This window comes from Manis pentadactyla, chromosome 2 (assembly GCF_030020395.1).
Source record: "Manis pentadactyla isolate mManPen7 chromosome 2, mManPen7.hap1, whole genome shotgun sequence".
NCBI classification, from domain to species: domain Eukaryota; kingdom Metazoa; phylum Chordata; class Mammalia; order Pholidota; family Manidae; genus Manis; species Manis pentadactyla.
Genome location: NC_080020.1, coordinates 55183214 through 55211012, shown reverse-complemented (window position 1 = coordinate 55211012; position 27799 = coordinate 55183214). Strand labels below are relative to the sequence as shown.

The 27799-nt window shown below is 37.6% G+C and overlaps 1 protein-coding gene and 1 long non-coding RNA gene across 2 annotated transcripts in view; one reads left to right on the top strand and one right to left on the bottom strand.

Annotated features, from left to right (window-relative positions):
• The window catches only part of FBXL17 (F-box and leucine rich repeat protein 17), a 602098-nt gene that overhangs the window by 99773 nt on the left and 474526 nt on the right, over positions 1 to 27799 (bottom strand). The gene's annotated exons all lie outside the window — the stretch shown is intronic.
• LOC130680946 (uncharacterized) lies at positions 417 to 27799 on the top strand. Its single transcript, XR_008994005.1, has 2 exons — positions 417 to 6911; positions 14801 to 27799. It is a non-coding gene; the product is annotated as an uncharacterized LOC130680946 (long non-coding RNA).

Genomic DNA, 27799 nt, shown 5'->3' with positions numbered 1-27799 from the left:
AGAGCAAATTAAGAATCAGATGATGGACGTGATTAATGTGTGACAGTCATCATGGGCACCACGAGCCAAACTAATAACAACATCAAAGGGAGATTCCAAATGTGATGCAGCCAGGAAGGCAAAACTAATTTTTGAATTATAATAGCAACATCCAAGAAAGCTCATGTTTTCTTCGTGTGATAGGGATGGATGGATGTCTGGAGGACAGCTGGCCAGTGATGTCCCACTAAATGGCAGGCACGAGCAGGCGTCATGTGGCCAGCTGAGCCACCTGCTGTGGCCATTGTCCTAATGCGCTGGCCAGGTAGCGGGTCACAGGGGGCTGGAAAGAAGTAAGTCCCATTGCTGGCTTGGGCTCAGGACTCAATGTGCCTGAGAGTTCTGACTAACACTAAATTTGTGCAACGTTTCCTTCCTATTTTACTGCTGAGAGAATACCAGGAGACTTGGAAAACATTTGGTAGTGTCACAGCAAGAACCTGCTTTTGGCAACAGTTACTCTGCAGTTAAGATAGAGAACTGCCTGTAGATTCCTTAAGAAGAGGGGCTTTGGCTGATGCCACCTGACACATGGGGGGAACATCCACTCTGGCAGGCGCTGACAGGCTTGGTCCTGCCAGGTGAACTGCACAAGGAAAACAACGACCCTAGATGGTGAGAAGGACTTTTCCATCTTCACATCCCCAGCACCAAGCATGGTGCCTGGAATAGATTGCCATTATAAGAGAGTTAAGCCAATGGGCTTGGAATCCTGGCTGTGCCACTGACTAGTCTATGTGACTATGGACAACTTATTTCAGCTGAGACTCAATTCTCTGCAAAGTTGAAAAACAGTTATGAGCATTAAGTTACTGTATTAATGCATTTAATACACAGTTGTGCTAAAAATGGTAGTTTATTGCATCAAATACATTTTAATGATGAAAACTGCCTAGGGAATATAAGGTAAGAGAAGACAGAGAAAACGTCCAAGATAGCCACTTTTCATAGATCGGAGATAGCAACAAAGTTTTCTGCATAGCACTGTATGAGCTGAATACAAATAATCTTTACTTGTCCAAAGTAGTTTTTTAAAAAAAATCTACTACGTTTTAGCATTTTTCTCACAATGGTTCAAAAAAAAAATCTGTCTGAAAACAGCCAATTCTCATGAGAGTTAAATACTGATTAGAATTACTATTTCTCACATCATTTTAGGTCAACAAATTTCTTAAAAATCTTGACTATTTTAACACTTGTAGAACCTCAAGTATAGGAATATAGATATGTCAAAAAAAAACCCAAATTTCTTTTTTACTTTTAGTCGTTGGTACAAATACTAACATACCTGCCAATTTAAGTGTAGACACATAAAATAATCACTGACCATTCTCTTTCAAATATTTTTACATTTACTCTTTGCAATCTTGTATAGTACCTTTCTATGATGGTTTTCTCTCTTTTGATAGGATAACAAAAGATATTTTTTGCATTGCTAATAGTCTTAAAATTAAAACAGATATTTCAGGTGGTGGCTATTTTCCACATTTGCTTCCAATATTAATGAAACCATCTTGGTATCACCTCTAAGGATAAACATTAGTATCTGTAGACTCTAGTCACAGAGTTGGTTAGAAATGATGAGTATTTAAATATAATTGTTTCTTATTGAAGGGTTAAATTTGAAAAAAAGTACTTTAAGGACTTCTTCAAATAATGGTTTTCTGATGTCTGTCTAATTTTGGCCTCACAAATATGTTTGTGTTATTTTAACACACCATCAAATAGTTTAGATAATCAAATAATGTTTTCAACGGTTCTGTTTAAAATATTGGCATGTTTCCAAAATACAGACTGGAATGAGTAATCAGAGTTTAAAGCAAGATTATTTGAACTATTTAAATGGCATAAGTGGTGCATTAAAACATCCACATATTCTGACTAAACTATATTGTGTATATGAATAAGGTTCAGCCTAAAATAGTCCAGCTTTTCTTACAATAAGTCAGTTTGATTTTCCTGATACCTAACATATAAATATTCAACACCTATAACAAATGAAATCCATATGTATATATCTTGTGATCGGTGATGATAACCTTCTAAGGAACACCACTACAGGGCCGGAGCACTATGTCTGTCTTGTCAGACAAAGACTGGACAAAGCCAGGAGCCGTGAACGGTCACTCCTTCTGTCAGCCTCCCTGATCTGTGTATGCTCTCCACCATCTCACATGCTGGCTCTCCCTCTTCCTTAACACTACTATGGGACCCACGACAACACAGCCCCTTCTACTGTCTTCCTCTAATTTGAAAAAACTGTAGTGCTCCTCCAGGCCCAATATTCCTCTTTTCTCAGGAGTCAGATGTATTCATAAATTCAACTGTTATTTATGTGTGGACAATACTGAAATATTTATTTGTGGAATGTTAAAATGCAAGGTATCTCAGGACTCTTGTTTCATACATAAGAAAAAGGAAGCAGAGGCCATGAAGTCACTGGACTGAACTCACCTGCCTGCTGGCATCAGGGAGGCACTAGAACACAGGTCTCTGCAATCTCAGCTCTTTGCTCTCAGCTCTACACTCCTGAGTCTGTTCCTCGCCTCGGTTTCTCATTTGCTCTGTTATATTTCTACCTTCTAATTGGACTTCAAATATCCAAAACCAGATTTTTTACCTCTCTCAAGCCAGCTCCAGTGACATCTTTTTTCCAAAATGGCACTTAACTCTCCAGGTTATCATAGCAGGAAATCTTAAAATCACCCTTGATGCCTTCCTCTTATCTTCTAAAAATAATCAATAGGTAGTCTTTGGTATGGAGATTATATAGAAATATATACATCTTTCAAGGACAGAGTACAAACCTAGCACTTCAACCAAGCTGTCCAAGGTCATCAATTCATATTAATTTATCTTCCCTTTGAAATCAGAGAGCACTGATTGAGTCTACCAATTATTTTGATACCTAATCATGTATCTTACATTATTAATTACCGAAGTTTAAATTTTGTTGTATTTCTCATAGGACCTAGAAAAGTTTATGCATATAGTAGGTACTCAGTAAATCCTCATTATGTTGAGTCATATTTCTTTGCAACCTATTGTCTGACATAGGTCAAAAACATGAAGAGGATGCCTGCCAATATTTTCTGATAGTTTTGAATATTCACACAAAAAAACTGAATTCTGAATAAATATTCCTCTTAGAAGAGCATCTTATTTAATATTTCCAAGTGAGAACAAAGGTAAATAATAGTTATGCCCAAAGTAAAAGGGATATAAAATAACTCTCTCAAGTATTATGGATATTAACAAAACAGGGTCATTTAAGTATTTTTCCTGACACATATTTGAAACACACAAAAACAGTTTAAAATAGCAACAGCTTTAAGAGGTCGGTGCTGTCTCATTAGGAAAGATCAGTTCAGAAAGTAGGCTGCACCGTACCCTGGACAGCAGTCAGCAGGCTTCTAGGGTGATGGAGGGTGCAGAGTGGAGGGGTCCTTTAAGGAAAATGGCCTGTTTCAATTTTCCACATCTAACTTGGGGAATCATTATTAGCACAGACAGCTGATTTTCATTGTTCAGATGGGTACACAGAAAGAATGACAATCTCAAAAGTAAAGAGTTCTATTTCCCTCCTAATTAGTCAAAGAAAGTTGACACACCATGGCATATTCATGAGTCTACAGGAGAGGAAACATTTTAAAAGGAGAGATGAATGAAAAGAAAGCAGAGGGAGGGAAAATCGTTTTGATCACAGATGACTAGAAATGAAGGAAAGCTGAAACACACTAATATTGGAAAGCTGAAGTGATTAGGACAACATTAATAAATGTGAAAACCCAAAAAGAAAAGGAAGAAGGTTAATTATAGGAAAACTGACTTTTTCATTTTTATTATTATCTATAAAGTTACACTCAAGGAGCTATAGATTACACGTTACTCCTCTGATACAAAATGTGACTTGAAATTCAGAGATTTACTCCAAAAGCTGCAAAGGAAATTGAATCTCATTCATTTACTGGCATACTTTAGGTATGTTAAGTATGGGATATGTCATGCATTTTGAAAACTGACTCTCTAATTTTACCCAACATCCAGGAAATAATTATTCTTTTAAATTATAAAACAATTTCTCAGAAGACGTTAATGCTGAAAACTAGTAAACTATAAGGAATTTCATTTTTATTATATTTGCTGATAACTGAAAATTGTTTCCAACAAATAATAGAATCATTTATACCAGCAAAATTAATGCACTAGGTAGGAGGAAGTGCTGGTCCAAAAGAACCACAAATTCAATACATAAAATCATTCTCCCTCCCTGAATAGCTCTTAGTCTTAAGAAAAAAAAGAGTGAATAATAACAGCACATGAGTTTATGACTTTTTAAAAACAAATAACTAAGAAGGATTTCAAAGACGTTTCACCTTTTAAAAACTAATAACTAAGAAAGATCACAAAGATGCTTCACTTTACCCAACTGATTCTGAAACCCTCTTTAATGTTGATTTTGCAATCAGAGTAGAGGCAGCTCAGAACTTTTCAGCTCCTTGTGACAAGAGCCTCCAAAGGAGATGAATGAGATCATCCTATTGATAAGGTTGCAATCGATCTGAAGCAGACCTTTTTTAAATTAGCAAAATGTTGCAGCACTTTGGTAAGTGTCACCAACAGCCTTTCTCCATGAAAAATGCACTGGCTTATGGAAAACAAATTTTTTAAATTAAAAATTTGTCTCCTAACAAAAAAGTGTTGCTACACCTATTTTCCCCCAATTCATTATTATTCCATAGACAGATTCTAAAGGTAGCTTATTTTCATATCTGGTTTCAGAATAATCTACCTCCCAAAGATCTTTTAAAATAAGTTGTGTTCACTAATTAAAATCAATGTCAGCTAAAAGTGTCAAAAGGAAGGGTCCTCCAAACACTAATAGTTATCAATCTTAAATAAAATTCTGATCTATCAAAATGAAAACATCTTTAGCAATACTTGAAATGACTTAACTCAAAAAATCAAAGATCTCTTGAATTACTCTGAAGAAAGCAAAACCAACCCTTCAGCTTGCTTCAGAGGAAGAAAGTGGACAGAGAAGGGCCACTTAGCATGTAAAGGGGTTGAAATTAAAATCCAAAACTTAATCATCATTTGGCAAGTCAACTTCTTTTTCCTTCAAGTAAAAATTATTATGGAAACCTATCCAGTTATACATATACATGATGGATAGATACAGATAATTTTAACACCTTTAGAGAAGAGATTCCTAAAGTGGAAGTACGATTCAAAATTACCTGGGGTACTTGCTAAGAGCTCAGATTCCTGGATTTTCTGCAGGTTATGGCAAGGACTCAGCAATTTTATTATGCTCCCTATGTAATTATTTTGCAGAATAAAGCTTTGGAACCACTTCTGTAGAAGGACTTGGTAGCCACATCACTTGTGTACAGCATGTTGCTGGTAATCTCTAGCTTTCTTTCCAAAGACATGGGGTATAGGGGTCAGAGGTCAGGAAGACCGAAGGCTCCAACACTTGTTCTTCCCTTTATATTCCACCTTTGGGCAAATTACTTCAACCCTCTGAGAGTTGTGTTCCTCACCTTGAAAATAAGGATTTTAATACCTCACAGAGGTGCTTTGGGATGAAAGAAAATTTATGTAAAGGGTCTGGCACATAGGAGGCTCTCAAAGATAGTATCATTAGTTCAATCCCCACAGTGGCAATTAACTTGTTCTGCAGCTGGTCCACAGAATGTACCTCAAAACAGCAGCCAATAAAAGAAACTGATTATTCTGGGGTGGTGTTTCCCTAATTTACCAGGACAAGGTGATCTGATGAGATCCTGGGTAGTTTTACTAATACTTCATGGAATTAATTCTGTGGGAGTGGGCAGAAGAGAGGCTGCTTATTGGACAGTTTAGGGGAAAGTCAAGAAAAGCACTAGAAAGAAATGCTTCAAAACAAAGGTACATTTTTGGATTTTCTCTGTGTCAAATCTAGGCTTAGATAGTGTTAGGAAGGCAGCAAGTGAATTTGCAGAGATTTCACATTTAAAATTAGGACATAATTTGTCACCTTCAAGAATGTGAGGTTGATTCCTTTAATTTTAAATTTACATGGTTTCCCTGCTTTGCTTAATAGAGTCACTTCTTGATTATTCTTTCCTTTCCTTTGTGCTTTTTCAACCTTCTAGTGTCACTGATTAAAAACCCTTACTCCAGAAGTATACAACCAAGAGGACAAAGGGCATGGGCTTTAGAAGTAATCCAGGTGAGGATAATGGGGAGAGAGACCCAGGAAGAGCAGGTGTAAACAACATCTGGTTCCACCCACTGTGTCACTATACTCAGCCAATTAGTGTGACCAGGAAGTAACATGCTAATAAACAGTTCTAACACTGGAAAGGGGAGAAAGGAAACAAGATATTTTCATTGGTTAGAGAAATGGCTTCAGGCCAAATTACAAAAAAAAAAAACAAAACAGGAAGAAAAGAATCTTTCATATCATTTAGAATATACATTTAGAAATGTATTACTAAAAAGTACTTGACTTAAAACTGATTATTAGTGAAGAAAAGGTCACATGTCATCACTCAGCGCTTCATACATATTTTAAGTCATTGATATTTGACTCCTCAATTTGGGACATACTCCATTCTCCACCTAATGTAATTGTAAAGCTCTGTCTACATAACTCAGGTACAACCTAAGCTGCATTGTGTGCCTAAACACAGCATAAACACACTTTTAGCATATGTAACAGAAGTAAGCACTTTTAATTTTATTTTGACTACAGAGCACATGGTTTGTGAATATTTAAAATCTAGTTGTGATAGAAACTTTCTAGTGACTTAGTTGGACTAAGGAAAAAATAAAAATATTTAAAAATGAACCCTCATTTCCCATTTTCACCAAGCAGTTTTTTTGTTTTTTTTATTGAAGGGTAGTTGACACACAGTATTACATTAGTTTCAGATGTACAACACAGTGATTCAACATTTATATACACGATAATTCTAGGTACCAGCTATCACCATACCAAGTTGTTACAATATTTTGACTATATTCCTTATGCTATACATTACATCCCGGTTACTTATTTATTTTACAATTGGAAGTGCGTGTATATATATATATATATATATATATTTTGTGAGGGCATCTCTCATATTTATTGATCAAATGGTTGTTGACAACAATAAAATTCTGTATAGGGGGGTCAATGCTCAATGCACAATCATTAATCCACGCCAAGCCTAATTTTCATTAGTCTCCAATCTTTTGAAGCTTAACGAACAAGTTCTTACATGAAGTACAAATTCCTACATAGTGAACAAGTTACATGATGAACATTACAGGGGCAGTCATCACAGAAGCTTTCAGTTTTGCTCATGCATTATGAACTATAAACAGTCAGTTCAAATATGAATATTCATTAGATTTTTATACTTGATTTATATGTGGATACCACATTTCTCTCTTTATTATTATTATTTTTAATAAAATGCTGAAGTGGTAGGTAGATACAAGATAAAGGTAGAAAACATAGTTTAGTGTTGTAAGAGAGCAAATGCACATGATCAGGTGTGTGCCTGTAGCCTATGTGTTAATCCACGCTAGACACGAGCAATAAAACATCCACGGATGCAGAAGATTTCTCTCAGAACGGGGGGTGAGGTTCTAAGCCTCACCTCTGTTGATCCCCTTTTTCTCACCTGATGGCCCCCCTGCGACTCTGCCTGTCTTAGGTTGTTCCTCCCTTGAGGAATCTTACCCGTCTCTGGCTAACCAGTCATCTTCCAGGGTAAGTGGTAAGTTGGTAAGTGAGAGAGAAGCCTTATTGTTTGAAAAGGTTAGCTTTTTACTTCTTTGCATATTTATGCCCTGTGGCTTCTATGCCCAGTATTTGTCTTGAGGTGTCTTTACCACTTGGAAGAATTATGATACTCGGTAAATTCGATATGTGGCACGAATTCTATTTAAGGGTTGTAATTAGGAAGGAAGAAGAAAAGCTATAGAAGTAGCAGGCGGAGGAAAACCTGGGGAGATTGATTATTTCTTTGACATATCTTCTTGTAGAGTAACTTCAGCATGTATAGGTTTTAAGCTACTACTTAAATTGCGCACACCCATTAACATAATAGGAGTACAGTTACATAACCAAAGCATACCTGTAGTTACCAGCCATGTCCAGTGAAACCAAGAAAACCAGTTAGGCACCTTAGGCATTTGTGAAAACTTATCTATGAAATGGTGGATATTGTCCAACTGAACTTGAACAGTCTGAGAGAAATCAGACAAATTAAAACAACCCATTCCTGGGGAATGTTCACATCCCTTCTGTTCTTTTAACAGTAAATAGTCTGTAGTTGTAAGAATTTGGAGCGCTACAATTTTCACTTCTCCTAATTCTTGATTGAGTTCCAACAGTATAGATCCAGTCAAATTTGTTGTTTTACTGTATGCACAGGTCAGCTTAGATATCTCCTTCCTCATTCCCATGGCAAGTCCAGGAACTGGTGGGATGAGTGCATCTACACCTGTGACAGTGCATGGATCTTTGTTGGGGTTTTTTGATGATCATCTTCTGGCATGAGTTTTCCAGAGAGTGCTGATGTTGGAAGTTCTTTTTCATATCGTATCTTAGTTCATTTTCGGGGTAGCCCAATTAGGCTTTGATCCTCTGTATAAACACAAACAGACCCTTTGCCTACACTTTTAAATGCCTTTTATACTCTTGTGTAGAACTCAGTGGAGGTTACCACACAGGAACAGCCCTTTTTTTTTTTGGTATCACTAATCTACACTTACATGACGAATATTATGTTTACTAGGCTCTCCCCTATACCTGGTCCCCCCTATAAACCCCTTTACAGTCACTGTCCATCAGCATAGCAAAATGTTGTAGAATCACTACTTGTCTTCTCTGTGTTGTACAGCCCTCCCTTTTCTCCTACCCCCCCATGCATGCTAATCTTAATACCCCCCTACTTCTCCCCCACCCTTATCCTTCCCTACCCACCTATCCTCCCCAGTCCCTTTCCCTTTGGTACCTGTTAGTCCATTCTTGAGTGCTGTGATTCTGCTGCTGTTTTGTTCCTTCAGTTTTTTCTTTGTTCTTGTATTCCACAGAGGAGTGAAATCATTTGGTATTTTTCTTTCTCCGCTTGGCTTGTTTCACTGAGCATAATACCCTCCAGCTCCATCCATCTTGCTGCAAATGGTTGGATTTGCCCTTTTCTTATGGCTGAGTAGTATTCCATTGTGTATATGTACCACATCTTCTTTACCCATTCATCTATCGATGGACATTTAGGTTGCTTCCAGTTGTTGGTTATTGCAAATAGTGCTGCGATAAACATAGGGGAGCACTGATCTTTCTCATACTTGATTGCTGCATTCTTAGGGTAAACTCCTAGGAGTGCAATTCCTGGGTCAAATGGTATGTGTGTTTTGAGCATTTTGATGTACCTCCATACTGCTTTCCACAATGGTTGAACTAACTTACATTCCCACCAGCAGTGTAGGAGGGTTCCCCTTTCTCCACAACCTCACCAACATTTGTTGTTGTTTGTCTTTTGGATGGCAGCCATCCTTACTGGTGTGAGGTGATATCTCATTGTAGTTTTAATTTGCATTTCTCTGATAATTAGCAATGTGGAGCATCTTTTCATGTGTCTATTGGCCATCTGTATTTCTTTTTTGGAGAACTGTCTGTTCAGTTCCTCTGCCCATTTTTTAATTGGGTTATTTGTTTTTTGTTTGTTGAGGTGTGTGAGCTCTTTATATATTCTGGACGTCAAGCCTTTATTGGATGTGTCATTTTCAAATATATTCTCCCATACTGTAGGGTTCCTTTTTGTTCTATTGACGGTGTCTTTTGCTGTACAGAAGCTTTTCAGCTTAATATAGTCCCACTTACTCATTTTTGCTGTTGTTTTCCTTGCCCGGGGAGTATGTTCAAGAAGAGGTCACTCATGTTTATGTCTAAGAGGTTTTTGCCTATATTTTCTTCCAAGAGTTTAATGGTTTCATGACTTACATTCAGGTCTTTGATCCATTTTGAGTTTACTTTTGTATATGGGGTTAGACAATGGTCCAGTTTCATTCTCCTACATGTAGCTGTCCAGTTTTTCCAGCACCATCTGTTGAAGAGACTGTCATTTCGCCATTGTATGTCCATGGCTCCTTTATCAAATATTAATTGACCATATATGTCTGGGTTAATGTCTGGATTCTCTAGTCTGTTCCATTGCTCTGTGGCTCTGTTCTTGTGCCAGTACCAAATTGTCTTGATTACTATGGCTTTATAGTAGAGCTTGAAGTTGGGGAGTGAGATCCCCCCTACTTTATTCTTCTTTCTCAGGATTGCTTTGGCTATTTGGGGTCTTTGGTGGTTCCATATGAATTTTTGAATTATTTGTTCCAGTTCATTGAAGAATGTTTCTGGTAGTTTCATAGGGATTGCATCAAATCTGTATATTGCTTTGGGCAGGATGGCCATTTTGACGATATTAATTCTTCCTAGCCACAAGTATGGGATGCGTTTCCATTTGTTAGTGTCCCCTTTAATTTCTCTTAAGAGTGACTTGTAGTTTTCAGATTATAAGTCTTTCACTTCCTTGGTTAGGTTTATTCCTAGGTATTTTATTGTTTTTGATGCAATTGTGAATGGAGTTGTTTTCCTGATTTCTCTTTCTGTTGGTTCATTGTTAGTGTATAGGAACGCCACAGATTTCTGTGTGTTAATTTTGTATCCTGCAACTTTGCTGTATTCCAGTATCAGTTCTAGTAGTTTTCGGGGGGAGTCTTTAGGGTTTTTAAGTACAGTATCATGTCATCAGCAAATACTGAGAGTTTAACTTCTTCTTTAGCTATCTGGATTCCTTGTATTTTTTTGTTTTGTCTGATTGCCGTGGCTAGGACCTCCAGTACTATGTTAAATAACTGGGGAGAGTGGGCATCCCTGTCTAGTTCCCAATCTCAGAGGAAAAGCTTTCAGCCTCTCGCTGTTCAATATAAAGTTGGCTGTGGGTTTTTCATAGATGGCCTTTATTATGTTGAGGTACTTGCCCTCTATTCCCATTTTGCTGAGAGTTTTTATCATGAATGGATGTTGAACTTTGTCAAATGCTTTCTAAGCATCTATGGAGATGATCATGTGGTTTTTGTCTCTCTTTTTGTTGATGTGGTGGATGATGTTTATGGATTTTCAAATGTTGTGCCATCCTTGCATTGCTGGGATGAATCCCACTTGGTCATGGTGTACGATCCTTTTGATGTATCTTTGAATTCGGTTTGCTAAAATTTTGTTGAGTATTTTTGCATCTACGTTCATCAGGGAAATTGGTCTGTAGTTTTCTTTTTTGGTGGTGTCTTTGCCTGGTTTTGGTATTAGGGTGATGTTAGCTTCATAGAATGAGTTTGGGAGTATCCCCTCCTCTTCTATTTCTTGGAAAACTTTAAGGAGAATGGGTATTATGTCTTCCCTGTATGTCTGATAAAATTCCGAGGTAAATCCATCTGGCCCGGGGGTTTTGTTCTTTGGTAGTTTTTTGATTACCGCTTCAATTTCGTTGCTGGTAATTGGTCTGTTTAGATTTTCTGTTTCTTTTTGGGTCAGTCTTGGAAGGTTGTTTTTTTCTAGGAAGTTGTCCATTTCTCCTAGGTTTCCCAGCTTGTTAGCATATAGGTTTTCATAGTAGTCTCTAATAATTCTTTGTATTTCTTCGGGGTCCGTCGTGATTTTTCCTTTCTCGTTTCTGATACTGTTGATTTGTGTTGACTCTCTTTTCCTCTTAATAAGTCTGGCTAGAGGCTTATCTATTTTGTTTATTTTCTCGAAGAACCAGCTCTTGGTTTCATTGATTTTTGCTATTGTTTTATTCTTCTCAATTTTATTTATTTCTTCTCTGATCTTTATTATGTCCCTCCTTCTGCTGTCCTTAGGCCTCATTTGTTCTTCTTTTTCCAATTTCGATAATTGTGACATTAGACCATTCATTTGGGATTGTTCTTCCTTTTTTAAATATGCTTGGATTGCTATATACTTTCCTCTTAAGACTGCTTTTGCTGTGTCCCAGAGAAGTTGGGGCTTAGTGTTGTTGTTGTCGTTTGTTTCCATATATTGCTGGATCTCCATTTTGATTTGGTCATTGATCCATTGATTATTTAGGAGCGTGTTGTTTAGCCTCCATGTGTTTGTGAGCCTTTTTGCTTTCTTTGTACAGTTTATTTCTAGTTTTATGCCTTTGTGGTCTGAAAAGTTGGTTGGTAGGATTTCAATCTTTTGGAATTTTCTGAGGCTCTTTTTGTGGCCTAGTATGTGGTCTATTCTGGAGAATGTTCCATGTGCACTTCAGAAGAATGTGTATCCTGTTGCTTTTGGATGTAGAGTTCTGTAGATGTCTATTAGGTCCATCTGTTCTAATGTGTTGTTCAGTGCCTTTGTGTCCTTACTTATTTTCTGTCTCGTGGACCTGTCCTTTGGAGTGAGTGGTGTGTTGAAGTTTCCTAGAATGAATGCACTGCATTCTATTTCCTCCTTTTAGTTCTGTTAATATTTGTTTCACATATGTTGGTGCTCCTGTATTGGGTGCATATATATTTATAATGGTTATATCCTCTTGATGGATTGAGCCCTTTATCATTATGTAATGTCCTTCTTTGTCTTTTGTTACTTTCTTTATTTTGAAGTCTGTTGTGTCTGATACCAGAATTGCAACATCTGCTTTCTTCTCTTTGTTGTTTGCATGAAATATGTTTTTCCATTTCTTGACTTTAAGTCTGTGCATGTCTTTGGGTTTGAGGTGAGTCTCTTGTAAGCAGCATATGGATGGATCTTGCTTTTTTATCCATTCTATTACTCTGTGTCTTTTGATTGCTGCATTCAGTCCATTTACATTTAGGGTGATTATTGAAAGGTATGAATTTATTGCCATTGCAGGCTTTAAGTTTGTGGTTACCAAAGGTTCAGGGTTAGCTTCTTTACTATCTTACTGTCTAACTTAACTTGCTTGTTGAGGTATTATAGATGCAGTCTGATGATTCTTTATTTCTCTCCCTTCTTATTCTTCCTCCTCCCTTTTTCGTATGTTGGGTGTTTTGTTCTGTACTCTTTTTAGGAGTGCTCCCATCTAGAGCAGTCCCTGTAGGATGCCCTGAAGAGGTGGCTTGTGGGAGGCAAATTCCCTCAATTTTTGTTTGTCTGGGAATTGTTTAATCCCTTCTTCATATTTAAATGATATTCGTGCTGGATATAGTAGTCTTGGTTCGAGGCCCTTCTGTTTCATTGCATTAAGTATATCATGCCATTCTCTTCTGGCCTGTAGGGTTTCTGTTGAGAAGTCTGATGATAGCCTGATGGGTTTTCCTTTGTAGGTGACCTTTTTTTCTCTCTGGCTGCCTTTAATATTTTGTCCTTGTGTTTGATCTTTGCCATTTTAATTATTATGTGTCTGTGTCTTGGTGTTGCCCTCCTTGGATCCCTTGTCATGGGAGTTCTGTGTACCTCTGTGGTCTGAGAGGCCATTTCTTCCGCTAGTTTGGGGAAGTTTTCGGCAATTATTTCTTCAAAGACACTTTCTATCCCTTTTTCTGTCTCTTCTCCTCTGGTATTCCGATGATGCGTATATTATTCCTTTTTGATTGGTCACTCAGCTCTCTTAAAATTCTTTCATTCCTGGAGATCCTTTTATCTCTCTCTGCATCAGCTTCTCTGCGTTCCTGTTCTCTGTTTTCTAGTCCATTAATGGTCTCTTGCATCTTGTCCATTCTGTTTTGAAGTCCTTCCAGAGCTTGTTTTGTTTCTGTATTCTCCTTCCTTAGTTCTTGCATATTTCTCTGCAAGTCCATCAGCATGGTTATGACTTTTGTTTTGAATTCTTTTTCAGGAAGACTGGTTAAATCTGTCTCCCCAGGTTCCTTCTCAGGGGCAGATGTAGCAGATGCCGAAGCTGTCTGGGTTAGTCTTGTCTGGATCATATTTTATTACCTTTTCATGTTGACAGGTGCTATTGACTGTTGGCTGGGAGAGCCAAACTTTTCACTTGCTACAGGCCTTTCTTTACTGGGACAACTGCGACCTCTAGTGGCTTGTGTTGGGTAATTGCGAGTCGGCTGGGTCTTTGTGTCTTGCCGGGCCGATATGGGTGGATCTCCCTTTCTGTGGGCGGGGTTTGCCTTAGGCTGTTTCTCTGCTTTCGCAGCGCCTGGAGGGGTAATGGACGGGGGGGGGGGGGGCGCTGGGGGGGCTGTTTGGCTGTTTACCTCCGTGAGGGGTCTCAGCGCTGTTGCCCAGGGGGTTAGTGCACCTGGTTTTCCCTGTAATTTCCTGCCACCCGGCTTTGACCTATGCTGTTTCTGTCCAGCTGTTAAATCCCTGTCCCTTTAAGACTTTCAAAAAGCCTCCGCTTTTCTTTGTCACAGGGGCATCAGCTTCAGCACCCGCTCAGAGGTCTTGCTGCCCTATTCCATTAGTTACCAGCCCTCCATGCATGCACTGTGCCTGCGCTCTGGTGCGGGTGGCTGGGGCTGGGTGTTTAGCAGTCCTGGACTCCCTCTCCCTCCTGCCGGGAGCTGGGGGGAGGTGTGCTCGGGTCCCGCCGGTCCGAGGCTTTAATCTTACCCCTTTCACCAGGTGCTGGGTTCTCGCTGGTGTAGTTGTATTCTGGCTGTTGTCCTGTGTCTTCTGGTCTCTCTTTTAGGATTAGTTGTATTTGTTGTATTTTCAAAAATATATATGTTTTTGGGAGGAGATTCCCACTGTCCTACTCACGCCGCCATGTTGGCTCCGCCCCCACCAAGCAGTTTTAAGATGACCTAGTAGAGTCTATGGGGTGATGGACAGCAACACAAATTAGGTCCCCTTGAACAGCAGTTTGTGAACCAGGCATCCTGTGCGCGGCATGAGGCCCTGTGTCCACGTAACAAATTCTTAACTATTGATGTGGTGGAGAAAAGATCTAAGCTGAAATAGTACAATGGCTGTGTAACACAGGTGGAGAGCATAATTATCTCCCTTATGATTATGAGTCAACGATGGTACATAGAGATGAAGTGGCTTGGAAAAAAGTGAATCATGAGTAAAAATAGAAGGAGAAAAGATAGCCCAGATTCTGTTTTCTTTTTTGTCAGTTTTCAGCACAGAGATATAGAACTGTTCCTTTATTTTTTGTAAGTTTAAATATCTCCTTTCCCTTCATCATCCATCAATATTTCCCCTTAGTTTTAAGATTCTTATTGACTAAGAAAAACTTTAAATTTTAGATTTAAAGTGATGTGCACTTCAGCCAGGTTAAAATGTGAGAATCAACATATATAGCTTTTACTACCTCATTTGATGAAGAAAAACCTGAACTATTTGTCCCTGTCTAGTTATGACAGCAACTTATCCTTAAAAACACTAAGATACAAACGAATTAGGGGTTTAATATAAAGGTGCTTATGTGCATCTCAGACCTATGGCTTCAGCTTTTAAAAATCATCTTATTTCCTCTTCAATTTTATTTCAAATTGATGTTACACAACTAGACTTAAGTAAAAACATGACAAATTAGAATTTACAAGAATCCCCGTATTATTTTAAAATGTGCCGTGTAGCATGCTCGTACTTTGTATATCTAGGAAAATATAACACTAAGAGTTCCTTTTCTATCCCCAAATGAAAAGTTATCAGAGTCCCCCCATCATTCCACAGCTGTGCCTTCAATGACCGCTGCTCACCTCCAAGCTGGGACAGGCTCATCAGCAGACTACGTGTAATACAAATCTGATGGCAGCTTTGGGATCACTCAAGCTCTGGCCTCACTTCTTGGAGGAAGTGTGAAGGACTCTAAAATGAACACTCCTGTAGGCATTCCTGGCATGTCTCTAAACAATAGTCTCTTTTTCTAGTCCTTTTCTCTCCCCAAATGATGTATCTGCCAGCTATCACCATCTGACCCATTTTCCTTACATCAGGCAGGCCTGAGCTTTCTCAGAAGTATCTAAATGAAAAGAATAACTTTCAAAATTACATGGAAAATAATCCTTTCATAATGCTAAAAAATAAAATCAAGGGAAAACTGCATCAAGTTCCAAATTTTATAGGGATTATTGTACACCTTTCAAAATTTTGCATCTCCACTTTTATGAATGATAGGGAGATCATACATTTTTTAAAAATGCATTCTGTCATACTAGAATTTAAAATGTCAAGTATGGTCAAGGTTCTGTGGAAATTAGTGGAAACATGAAATCAGGTGCTTTAGCATGGGGAAGTGACTTGAATCATGTGGTCTCCATGGAAACAGCCTTGGTGCTTACATCAAAGGGCCTTCTCTTACATACACAATGCCCTAGATATCTCTGATGAGTGCTTGGGCCAATGAGTTGTTCTTCTCATAGGTGGGGGCCCTCTGCATTCAGGGCTGGTCACTAACCTTAATTTAGGGATGCTGATGGGTGAAATAATCAATCACAGAACCCAGGGTCTAGCAGAGTACAGAGCCCACTTTGTGAGTATTCAGGAATCATTTGGAGGAACCTCATGTATTTTCAACTTACTTTTATTCAATTATACAGAAAATTAAAACATTCTGAGTCATGATTATTATTTAATATACATACATGCATGCAGGCAACTCTTTATTCTGGAGATAGACTTTATTCCTTTATGTACTTTATGATGTTCCTCACCTGTCTTTCACCTGCTTCTAATCCACCTCATACCCCCTTTTCACTTAATCATCCTATCTTATATTTTAATAGGCGTAGCTTTTACTATGCAAACAAATTCACATCCCAAGTGTACCAAATTTTGCTATCATGATTTGTATAACATGGAGACTATGACGTTTGTTACTAAAAACATCAGTTTCAAGTCCCTTCCAATGTGGTCTTGATTGACAGAATAGAGTTTAAAGTGGTTTGTTAAAGTTGTCGCTAGAAATGGCCTCTGAGATCCCTGTTTCTTTTGTACTTTTGTTTTTTTGTCTTTAGAACTAGCATGGCTTCACAAAAGCAAGAAAAGCTCTGGGAGGTTTATTCAGCGCTTTGTAATAAAATCCATAGTTACTGCAGGGAATGTTTCAGTAGATCTGTTCTCAATGACTAAAATTAATCTGTGTACCTTCCTTCTCATATGACATACAGTCCCAGAGCTTTATTCTGTTGAGGAAACTGATATGTAGATTAATCAAGACCAGGAATGATATGGGCAGAAGGCAAATTTGGGAACTTTGTGGTTCCTCTTGTTTCTCAATTCCCTTTTATTTTTGTTCCTCTGGATAAATTGCTTTTCAAGTGGGCCAGAGCTCACTCATTTTATCCATGGGACTCAACTTGTCCCCACTAGGTCTCCTGACATGCATAGTTGTTCATTCATCTGCTCTCTTCTTAAGAGTAACGTCCAAAGGTTTCTGATAGATCAAAAATACAAATATAGCACTGCATTGTACTTAGGTCTGACAGGTGGACCACAATTGGAAAAATTCTAATACTGTAACATTCATTTACTATTTACTGACTGCCTCCTCTGTATCCATTGCATAGGAATACCAATATTTATAAGTCTCAAAACCTTTGGGAGTTCTGGACTTAGAGGGAAAGGACAGTATTTATTCTCAGCCCAGTGTGATGAAGGTCAGCAGACAGCACACACAGGAGGTTTATGGGAGTGCAGAGGCAGAAAGGCTGGGTGCCAGAGAAGCTTTCCTGGAGGAGATGAAGCCTGAGCTGAGCAAAAAGCAACAGCAAGAACCAGCCTGGCTATAAAGAAGTGAGGGTCCAAGTCAGGGAAGGACATTTAAAGTGGATAAAAGGAGTACACGCAGAGACACTGACATGGAACCCCAAGCACAGTCAGCTGCTGCAAAGCTGAGGTAACGGCGGTGGGAGTGGGCACCAAGATGGGGGGGGGGGGCAAGGATGGAGGCAAGAGTTGTAGATGATTCAAACTCACAGTTAAGCCAAAATTAAGTCAAAACCTGGTACAACTAATGTAAATTTTTTCCCTGGTACATATTTATTTCTTAAAGACATCTTGTTTGAGAAGGGTTTCATTTGAATGTGAGAAACCCTATCTCAGTTGCCCAGCTTTCTCAGCCAAACTTTTTGATTTCACGTGCTCATGGGTTGGGGTATATGTATGTGGAATGGGTAGGAAGGAACAAGAGATGAGTTCTTGCAGTTTGGGGAATAAAAATATCAAGATTTTTATAACAATAACTTTCATTTACTAATTCCTTTATAGTAAATGTGACTCATAAGAGAGTGAAATACCTTTGGAATAAAAAAGGGGAACACCATAAAAGTTTACTATAGATAAACAATTTTTGTTCTTGAAGTCTTTAAAAATGGATAACAATTTAAAATTAAAAATAAAATACATATACAGTTTCTGTTTAGAAATTTCTGGAAGTGGATAGTGATGATGGCTGGACAATACTGTGAATGCACTCAGTGCTGCTTAAAAGTGGCTAAAATGGTATATTTTATGTTAGGCATATTTTACCAAAAAATTACATATCAATTATAATCAATACCAGGAATGATATGAGCTGAAGGAAAATTTGGGGAACAGTAGTTTGGATATGTTCCAAGTTTCCCAGTGGAGGTGTGAAACCATGGATAGTACCAAACCTTATATATACATATTATTTTTTTCTATACACCCAAATCTATGATAAAGCTAATTTATGAATTAGGCATAGAAAGAAATGAACAATGACTAATAATAAAATATAACAACAATATACTGCAATAAAGCTTATATAAATGTGGTCTCTTTCAAAATATCTTATTGTACTGTATTCACCTTTCTTCTTGCGATGATGTGAGATGATAAAATGCCTACATGATGAAGTGAAGTGAGGTGAATGGTGTAGGCATTGTGACAGAGCAGCAGGCCACTTCTGACCCTCTGACAATACGTTAGGAGGGTCATGTGCTTCTGGACTGTGGGTGATTGCCAGTAACAGAAACCATGGAAAGCGAAACCATGGATAAGGTGGGACTACTGAATATATAACACACATGTATTATATATTATACATATATATTATTATATATTTGTAGTATAAAACTTTTTATGTAAGGTAAAACACCATTAGCACCATTATTTAATAACCATGCTTATGCTGTTGACTACTAAAATTCCACTATATTAATAGCTACCAAATATTGACCATCTACTCTGTCAGGCCTCCTACACAACTCAACACTCTTTGCTATTGGTATTATTCCCATTTTACAGATTAGGAATATATACTATTGGGATAAGACATATCATTTACATGCAAAATTTGAAAGACCTTTGCATGGAAGTTATTGCTTTTATCTTGCATGCCAAATAGGATTTTTTAATTTGTTTCTTATATTCTTAAACACATTTTAGAAGATGTTTGTGAGCCAGTTTCTTCTAAAGTAACAGAGCAAGTGCTAGCTTTTTTGTTTTTTTAATGAACAACTTTCTATCTTAAGGACATTTGTTTAACCAAAAGCTAATCATTTTCTTCATAAATTAAAACAGAGAAGTGGTTATCAATAAATTTATGTAGATGATACATTTCTTTTAGTGACTTTCAGTAATTTCAAGATCTATATAGGAGTCCTTATATATATGTCTGAATTTGGCAAAAATATAAAATTTTGTAGAGGAGACAGTTATTTTAAACAATGCATGCCTCCCAATAATCTAATTTGAAAAGCTATCTGAGTAATTTCATGGTATAAAAATCCATCCTTCTTTAGGGAAGTTTTTATTTGGAACAGAAAGTTATTTGTTCACGATCAGGAATAAAAAAAAACATTAAAAATATTTGGAAGAAGTAGTCATATACTTTAAAAGAATATTTTCTTATTATTACTCATAGCATTCTGGAATCTTGATCTTTTATTAAACTACACATAATTTATAAATTTCAGAACTTTATTGGAGTACTTAAAAGGATTAGCCTGAGTGTTAGATGCCCATGGCTCTGATAATGGCATACCCACCCAACTATTGATTCAGGGCCTACTGTGGTTTAGGTGCTCTCACTAGGCATGGATGAATCAGACAGACATAGTCCCCTGCTTCCAAAATGGGGAATGAGAAATTGAACAAAAAACGTACAGATATATATTATAAGTCCTGTATAAGAAATGTACAAGGTGCTAAGACTAAACATAAGGGAAGGGGACTAATTTGCCACCAATATTAATGAGCTAAGAGCTGAGGTTTTGAAGTTATAAAAATTGTATTTTGGCTTCTCTAGTTAGCAGTTGTATTATTTAACAGTTGTACTACTGACCCTTGCTAAACTTGAGTTTTCTTACCTGTGAAATGATAATGGCACTACTTTTTATTTGAGAGTTATTGTAGGGAGAAAGTATGTAAAATGCCCAATAGCACCAAGGGCATACATAAGAGGTACCATTATTATTATAATGCCTCTGCTTATTATAAAATACAAAAACTGAGCATGAAACACATTTAAATCTGACAGCATGAAAAATCATGTTACTTCTGTGCCACTCTGTTGTTCTGTCATCTTTAGCATATAGATGGTCCCTGACTTACCATTTAATGGTTCAAGTTGGGATTATTTAACTTTATGATGGTACAAAAGCAGTAAGCATTCAGTAGAAACTGTATTTTGAATTTTGAATCTTGATCTTTTCCTGGCTATTGCTACATGGGACAATATTCTTCTCTAATGTAGGGCAGCAGTAGTGAGCTGCACCTCCCAGTTGGCCGCATGATCACGAGGGTAAACAACTGATACACTGACAACCTTTCTGTACACATACAGCCATTCTGTTTTTTCACTTTCAGTACAGTGTTCAATAAATCACACAAGATGTTCAACACTTTATTATAAGATAGGCTTTGTGTTAGATGACTTTGCCCAACTGTAGGCTAATGTAAGCATTCTAAGCATGTTTAAGGTACGCTAGGCTAAGCTATGATGTTCAGTAAGTTAGATGTATTAAATACATTTTCAACTGGAGATATTTTCAACTTATGATGGGGTTATCAGAACATAACATCATCATAAGTTGAGGAAGATCTATACTCAAATTTTGGAGATGCAAATCAATAACTTTATTATTTGGAAACTCACTCTAGGGTGTAAATTACAGAAAATAAAATGTGGTAAGTGGACTCTTTTCTAGTTGATGAGATTAATCATCACATAATTCGCAACATCTAAAAATTCTGGATAAATGCGAAAGTTTGTCCTTCTTGGCTAGTACAAATAAAACCTAACGCATTTATCATCTAGACAAATGTCTAAGAAGAGAAAGTTTGAAGAATGTGAATATAATGGAATAGTTTTTATGTCATCAAGAGCTTTTTAAGATTTATTATGGTCCCAATCTAATATAAACAGGTGAATTCACTGCATAACTGCCCATTTGTTACTTCACTTTGGGTAGGGATGACCAGGCATCAGGCAAAGGTTCCCATTTGCTTTATTCAAACGGATGATTTTGCCCAGAGAATCACTTTGCTACATGAGCCTCGATGTGTTGAGCTGGCAGGCTTGTTGTCTTACATGATCAAACAACAACAATAAAGATCACAGCAGATGCAGTGATTGGGCAAAGCACAGTTAGAGCCATGAATAATGTGCATGGATAAAAATGATTACTTAGAGAATAAATACCATGAAATGACTGATTATCTATTCCTTTCAAAAAATTGCCCCAAGTGAAGACTATTTAAACATTATACAAAATTCAAATGTAATACAAATATCCTAACTGGACCCTAACTGCATGAGACAACAATTCCTGAGCCAAGAAGCTGCACCTAACTCTCATATTTTAAACACAGAATCTTAATAAAAATGATAGTTCCCATTAAATGTTGTCCCATTATCATTAGCACACAGTTATGACTTTATATAGAATGGATAGCTTTACCTTCAGGGCTATTTATAGGAAGCTAACAACTGAGACCCCGAAGTCCTCAATTTGCATAAAAAGAAGGCAAGGCTACATTCACTCAGGTATACAAATAGCAACCATATAGACAAAAGCTCTAAGAACTCATAATCTCTTCTTTTCGGGATTTCGTCAGGGATGGCTGGCTAATTGGAAGAACTCATGAAAGTTCCTTACAATCCAATTAGCACTTCAGTGCAATTAAGTGGTAGAGGCTTCCCTATTCTGCAGAGACTGGCTTTGATCTTGCAGTGAAAAGTGTCCTTCCTTAAAGCTGCGGTTTTGATTTTTTTCTCGGTAATTAGTGCTAATTGTAAACCCAAGTCTGACCTGCTATAAACAGAGTGTTTTACCGCATTTGACACTAGGACCTTAAATCAGTGTTCTCTTTTGTCTGTATTGTACTTGCTTATTAGAAGTCTGGCTATTTTGCTCATTATTTGATGCACAATGGATAAGTACATACTAAAGTCAGCTGAAACAAATGCCTTGATCTTAAGAGCTTGTGTGGGTATTTTCACTGGGGTCTTTTAAGCCCAGTTACCATAAAAGTAGTTCATTGAATTTCATTTAAGGAATATACTGTAGTTTTTCCACACAAAGAATGACTATTCAAAAGCAGTTTCTAAGGAGTTTTAGTGACCCTTGTATGTTTGGAAAATAAAAACAAAAGATGAAAATGGTCTTTTCATAGGACCAAACATAAGGAATTGCATAAATCAACTGCAGTGTCTGCTGAAAAATATTTAGTCTAACAATGTCTGTTAAATTGACTCACTGTTTAGATTCACAAAAATGAATTAAAATATAAGCCTACTAGGTGAATAGGCCAATGAGATATCTCTGTATGTTAATAAGATGCTGCAAAATATAAAATCCCAGACCTTCTCTAAGGTACAGATAAGGCCCTTTGAAACTAACACACATTTTCTGTGCAAATGCAGAGCGGCTGGATATTAGATAGGACATTTTTCCCACAACTATGTTTTTAAACACTCTATTCCATTGCTTAGAAAATGGCTCCCTCAGAAAAAATGATAAATGAAGCTGAGTCCAGTCCAGGTTATACTATTAGACATTCAAAATTAGGACCAATTTAGTGATCTTGAACCATAGTCTGGTGTGCAGACATTTAATTACTGGAGGGAAAAATATGTATCTAAATACAAACATACACTACACATAAAATATGATGACACCAATTAACACTCTCTAGAAATAGCTATTTTGGTGTATTATTTTCCCCTACGGAAAAAAATCAAGAGTCTAGAAACAGTGTTTTCTATAAAGGACAATATGACTGGATGCAACTAAAACAAAGAAAAGGCAAGGGCTCTTAGAAATCGCCCCTCATCTACACCTTTAAAATTTATTTTAATCATTTAAAAACCAAAATACTGCATGAACATAGTTTAGAAACCGAACAATAATAAAGGCCTGGTAAAAACTTAGGAGTAGTTGTCCCCTCCTCCTCTCCACAAGAAACAACTTTCAACTCTATCAGCCATTGCTTTGGCTCTTTGCCTCCATTTTTTAAAATCAGCTGCGACTCCTATAGGGATGGCTCCCAGGGGTCGGCCCTGATCATCTGCACTTCGGAGCTCATCAGGGGAAGAGGCCAGAGCCTCATGTCTAGTACCAGACTTCACCCATGTTTGCCCTATGCTCCCTCTCTGTCTTCCATCCCTGAAGTCTTCAAGTCCTGAGACTCCCTGATTTGGTCTTGCCGAGAGCATCACCTCTGGCCTGATGGAAGCGGAGGTCATCCAAGCAGGGACAGTGGGGATGTGGGGAGGGAAGATCAGGCAGTCTAGCGCCAACCTGTACATATTTTCAAGCAATCCCTGTTTTCAGAACCCTCACTTGATCCTGAGTCCTTTCTGGAAGGCAAATTGACTAAGCTGTTCTTTGGTACTCTTAACCTACAAGCATTTTTGTTTGACCTACCTTCTCTCTACCAAATCACTTAACATTCCTTTAAAAAAAAAACCTTTTTATTGTGGTAAGAATACATTAAAAATCTGTCATTTGAACTATTTTTAAATGCACATTTCAGTGGCAAAAATTATAGTCACAATACTGCACATCTATTTCCAAAACGTTTCAATTATCTCAATCATTCATCATTCTTCCATCTGCTCTCCAGCTTCATGGGTTGTATTCTTGAGCTATGGGGAGCTCCTACTTTAAACACAATTGAATTTTATGTTTCTGCTTTTTTACTAGCTTTGGGGTGTGATTTTTCAAGAGAAAAGTGTAGAAATATTTTTATTGTCATTATAAAACCTAAAATACAATCTCCTTATTTTAAAGATGGGACACCTCTTGCCCAGAAGATTAAGCAACTTGCTCTGAGTACCTGTGTGATTTGCTTAATTGCCTACCAGAGCCCCTTCCATTAACTATCCTACTCATATCAGTATTGGAGTCCTCGTGAGTTCCCATCTTTATTTTTTTAGTGTATAGTTTTCAATTATGTATACCAAAGAGGTGAGAGTGATGTTTCTGTAGAAATTATTAGAGCAGTAACTATTGGACAGTTCATGCTTAGGAAGCTAGAGCTTCTTAATTTCCTGTGGCAACAGCAGCTAGGAATTTGAAAAATGGAGTTAAGTCTCTGAAACTTCTTAGATGTGCAAGCATGGAAGAACTTGCTGACCAGTGTGGGCAGTTCAACTTATCATCTTCTCCTAGAGCTGGCAGACCTTATTTTAGGGCCTATTTAACACAAATTTTACTGAGCATGTATCCCAAATTAGATGTGAAAAACACCTTAAACATCTAATAATGTAAAAGCAAAAATGACAAATAATATTTTCTGTACTTGGATGTGGCTTTTTGTTACAAATCTTCACTTCCTATATTCCATTCCATGTATCACTGGGGCCACCTATTTTAACATGAGACAAATAATTTTAATCTCAGGTATTTTGTTTCAATGAAGAACTGCAAAAGGCCTTAAAAGAATAGTGTAACTTAAGTGTCATGTAAACTTTTAAACCTACAGTTGATATCAGTATCACCAGAGGATAAGAGAAGGAAAAAGAGGAGGAATAATACGGGCAACAACATCAAAGAAACGGCACAACCATGTTTTCAGGGCGGTATCCTTGTCATCCCTATTTTATAGACTGAAGAGTTGAAGTTCAGAAAAGTTAAGTGCATTGTCTAACTTTATACAGCTATAAGTGATACAGCTATGAATTGAACCCGTATCTAGTGCTCTTGACAACTCAGCTATGTGAGCAGATTAAAAAGTTTCCCAAAACAAAGTTTAGTTATTCGAATAAAGTAAATCTAGACTAAGCACAAAATATTACAGTACACTGATCATGGTGAGGGCAGGGCAATTTCTTCTCTTCTGAAAGGCAATTTAGTCTCTTCTTTTAGAGTAGACACATCTGTTAGTCTTGATAAACTATTCATAAGTATGGAAAACACTGGACGAGACACACTAAACTATACCCATGAAAATGGAGTTGAAAAATCTGTTCTTATCTCAAAACTGTGTTGTATAGTTACAAAAACCCTTTGAACCACAACAAAAAATTTTTAACACCCTTATTTTACACATTAATGATTTGGTCAAGAACCTAGAAATAAATAAAAATGGCCTCTGAGCAAGCATCAAGAAAAGCCTTAATAAACTATGGACTTTCTTCACTATGAAGCCTGTTGCCTTTCCCTTGGAGTCTAGTGACTATTATTTTAAGAACAATTCGAACAAGCTAGTTTTTTTTCCTGGTAGGCCACAGCACATCAAAAGCAATAAATAAAGGGGGTGTGATATTGCTAAAGGAAGGAACATCAAAACATCAAGAAACGACCGTAATGAACTTCTAAAAAATTACTCGAGAAACACAGTATCTGAGGGCAGAGGCTGTCAAACCACAGTCTACAAGCCCAATTCAACCACTGTCTGTTCAATGATAAAGTGTTATTGGAAATCATCTATGCTCATTCACGATATATTATCTATGATGGCTCTCACAGTGCAATAGCAGAGTTGAGAAGCGGCAACAGAGACCATGTGACCTGCAAAACTTAAAATATTTACTATCTGGCCCTTTACAGAAAGAGTGTGTCAATTCTATGGTCTAGGTCATTAGAAGAATGGATAAACAGCTTTCCATACCTCACTGTGCCCTGCGGGCACATCACATCTGAGTTACCCAGAAATTGTTGTCTAATGTTTGTTGAGTAAACCTCAGTATATCCTGTTTAATAAAGAAAGGCTATAATGCATTTCAGGAGAAGGGATAAATTATTTTTTAACTGACCCAGCACAATCATTGCAGGGAGCCAGAAAATCATTTATATAGAATACCCAAATAAATGATATTTCTAAAGGGAAATCTGGTATCAAAAAACTATTCGAAGTTGAAGTTTTAAAATTATTCACTGGCTCAAGCAGGTGAACAAGGTGAGTCATTTCTGAGGCCCTTGCTAAAACAGCTTTTCCCCTTAAGATAAAAGTCAGTGTTCTAATTTCCTGCAGGTGAGCCACAGTCTCAGGGCTATAGAAGCCTCGTGTTCCCTAAACTGAGCACGTTGGAAACACTGATATCAGACAAGTGAATTGACATTTTTTGAAGAACTACCTCTGTAATTTAAACTACTCCTTGATCTTCCCCCAAAGCATGCTAGAGAACCTAATTTCCATAAAACTTTCTAACCCAATTTGAATAGTATAATGTGGACAGTGGGGAATAAATGGGTTTGATCAATTATGAATTTATATGATATGTTAGTAAGCTATTCAGGCTAAGTCTTACAATTCAGTATTTTGAACACTAATGCCATGCTACATAATTTTAAAATGGTGCATTTCAGAAAAACCTCACTAGGGCATATTTGCATATTTGGAAATCTAATTAACCCAAGCATATCTTAAAGCTTTCAAGAAAGAACATACAATAACATTTTTGCCAGCTGAATGTTGCTTGAGGCCAAGTAAGGATTGTAGCATCTGGAGTAATTTAACCCTTCAGCTCCCAGTTTTTATATACAGGAGCTGTGTCACCTGGGCGTTAGGTGTGGGCAGAGGGAACCTTCCCCTTCCCGGAGCCTGTGGCTCCAGACTCAGTATGAGCAAAAGGACCCTGGCCACGTCAAGAACCATAATGTGCCCGTGGCGACGACTCTCTGTGGTAAGTCCATAGCTGTCTCTTCTCCCCCACCTTAGAGAACATACCTAAGAGCTGAGTTTCTTGCGGGGACACGTAAACTAGGTGAACAAAATTACCATCACATTACATAGATAGCAAAACATCATTCTTTTTTATACTTTCTGCAGTGGGTGGGTCGGGTATTTTAAAAGGAAACCCAATGAGGGACACTGTCTGACTCACCTCCCCAGCTGCTACTTCCTCTACCCTCAGCTATAATTCCTTCCAGTGGGGTTTTCATCTTTCCCTAGCTAGAATCTATGCCCACTGCCAAGAAGAAAAGAAGGAAAAGACCAGTTCTTTGGACCTACTGGTTCCCTAGATAACACAATTCCTGTGGGCAGCACTCTCTGTGCACCTGGTAGAGGCTGGTCCAGGGCCAGAGTTGCCTCTCCCCAGATGTTTTCCTTTGCAGTTGTGGTCATTCACCTTGCCAGGATGAAAAAAAGCATGTGCTGTCCTGTTGCTGCATCTCCCCAGAGACGGCTGCAAGTATGGGGGTTCAGCCTGCAAAACACGATTTGCCTCATACCGCAACCTTGTTTTGCTGAATTCCCTAAGGATGCTCCCCTGTTAAAGAAGCCTAGAGGGAAGTGTTGCTCTGGAAGAAATGTAAGTCTTTTATCTCAGTGTTTAGTAGAAAACTGGATTTATGAGGAATCCTGATATGTCCAATAGAATCTAAGTGCATTATGTTAGAAATTTCAGGAAATAAAGTAAAAAATAAAAAAGAA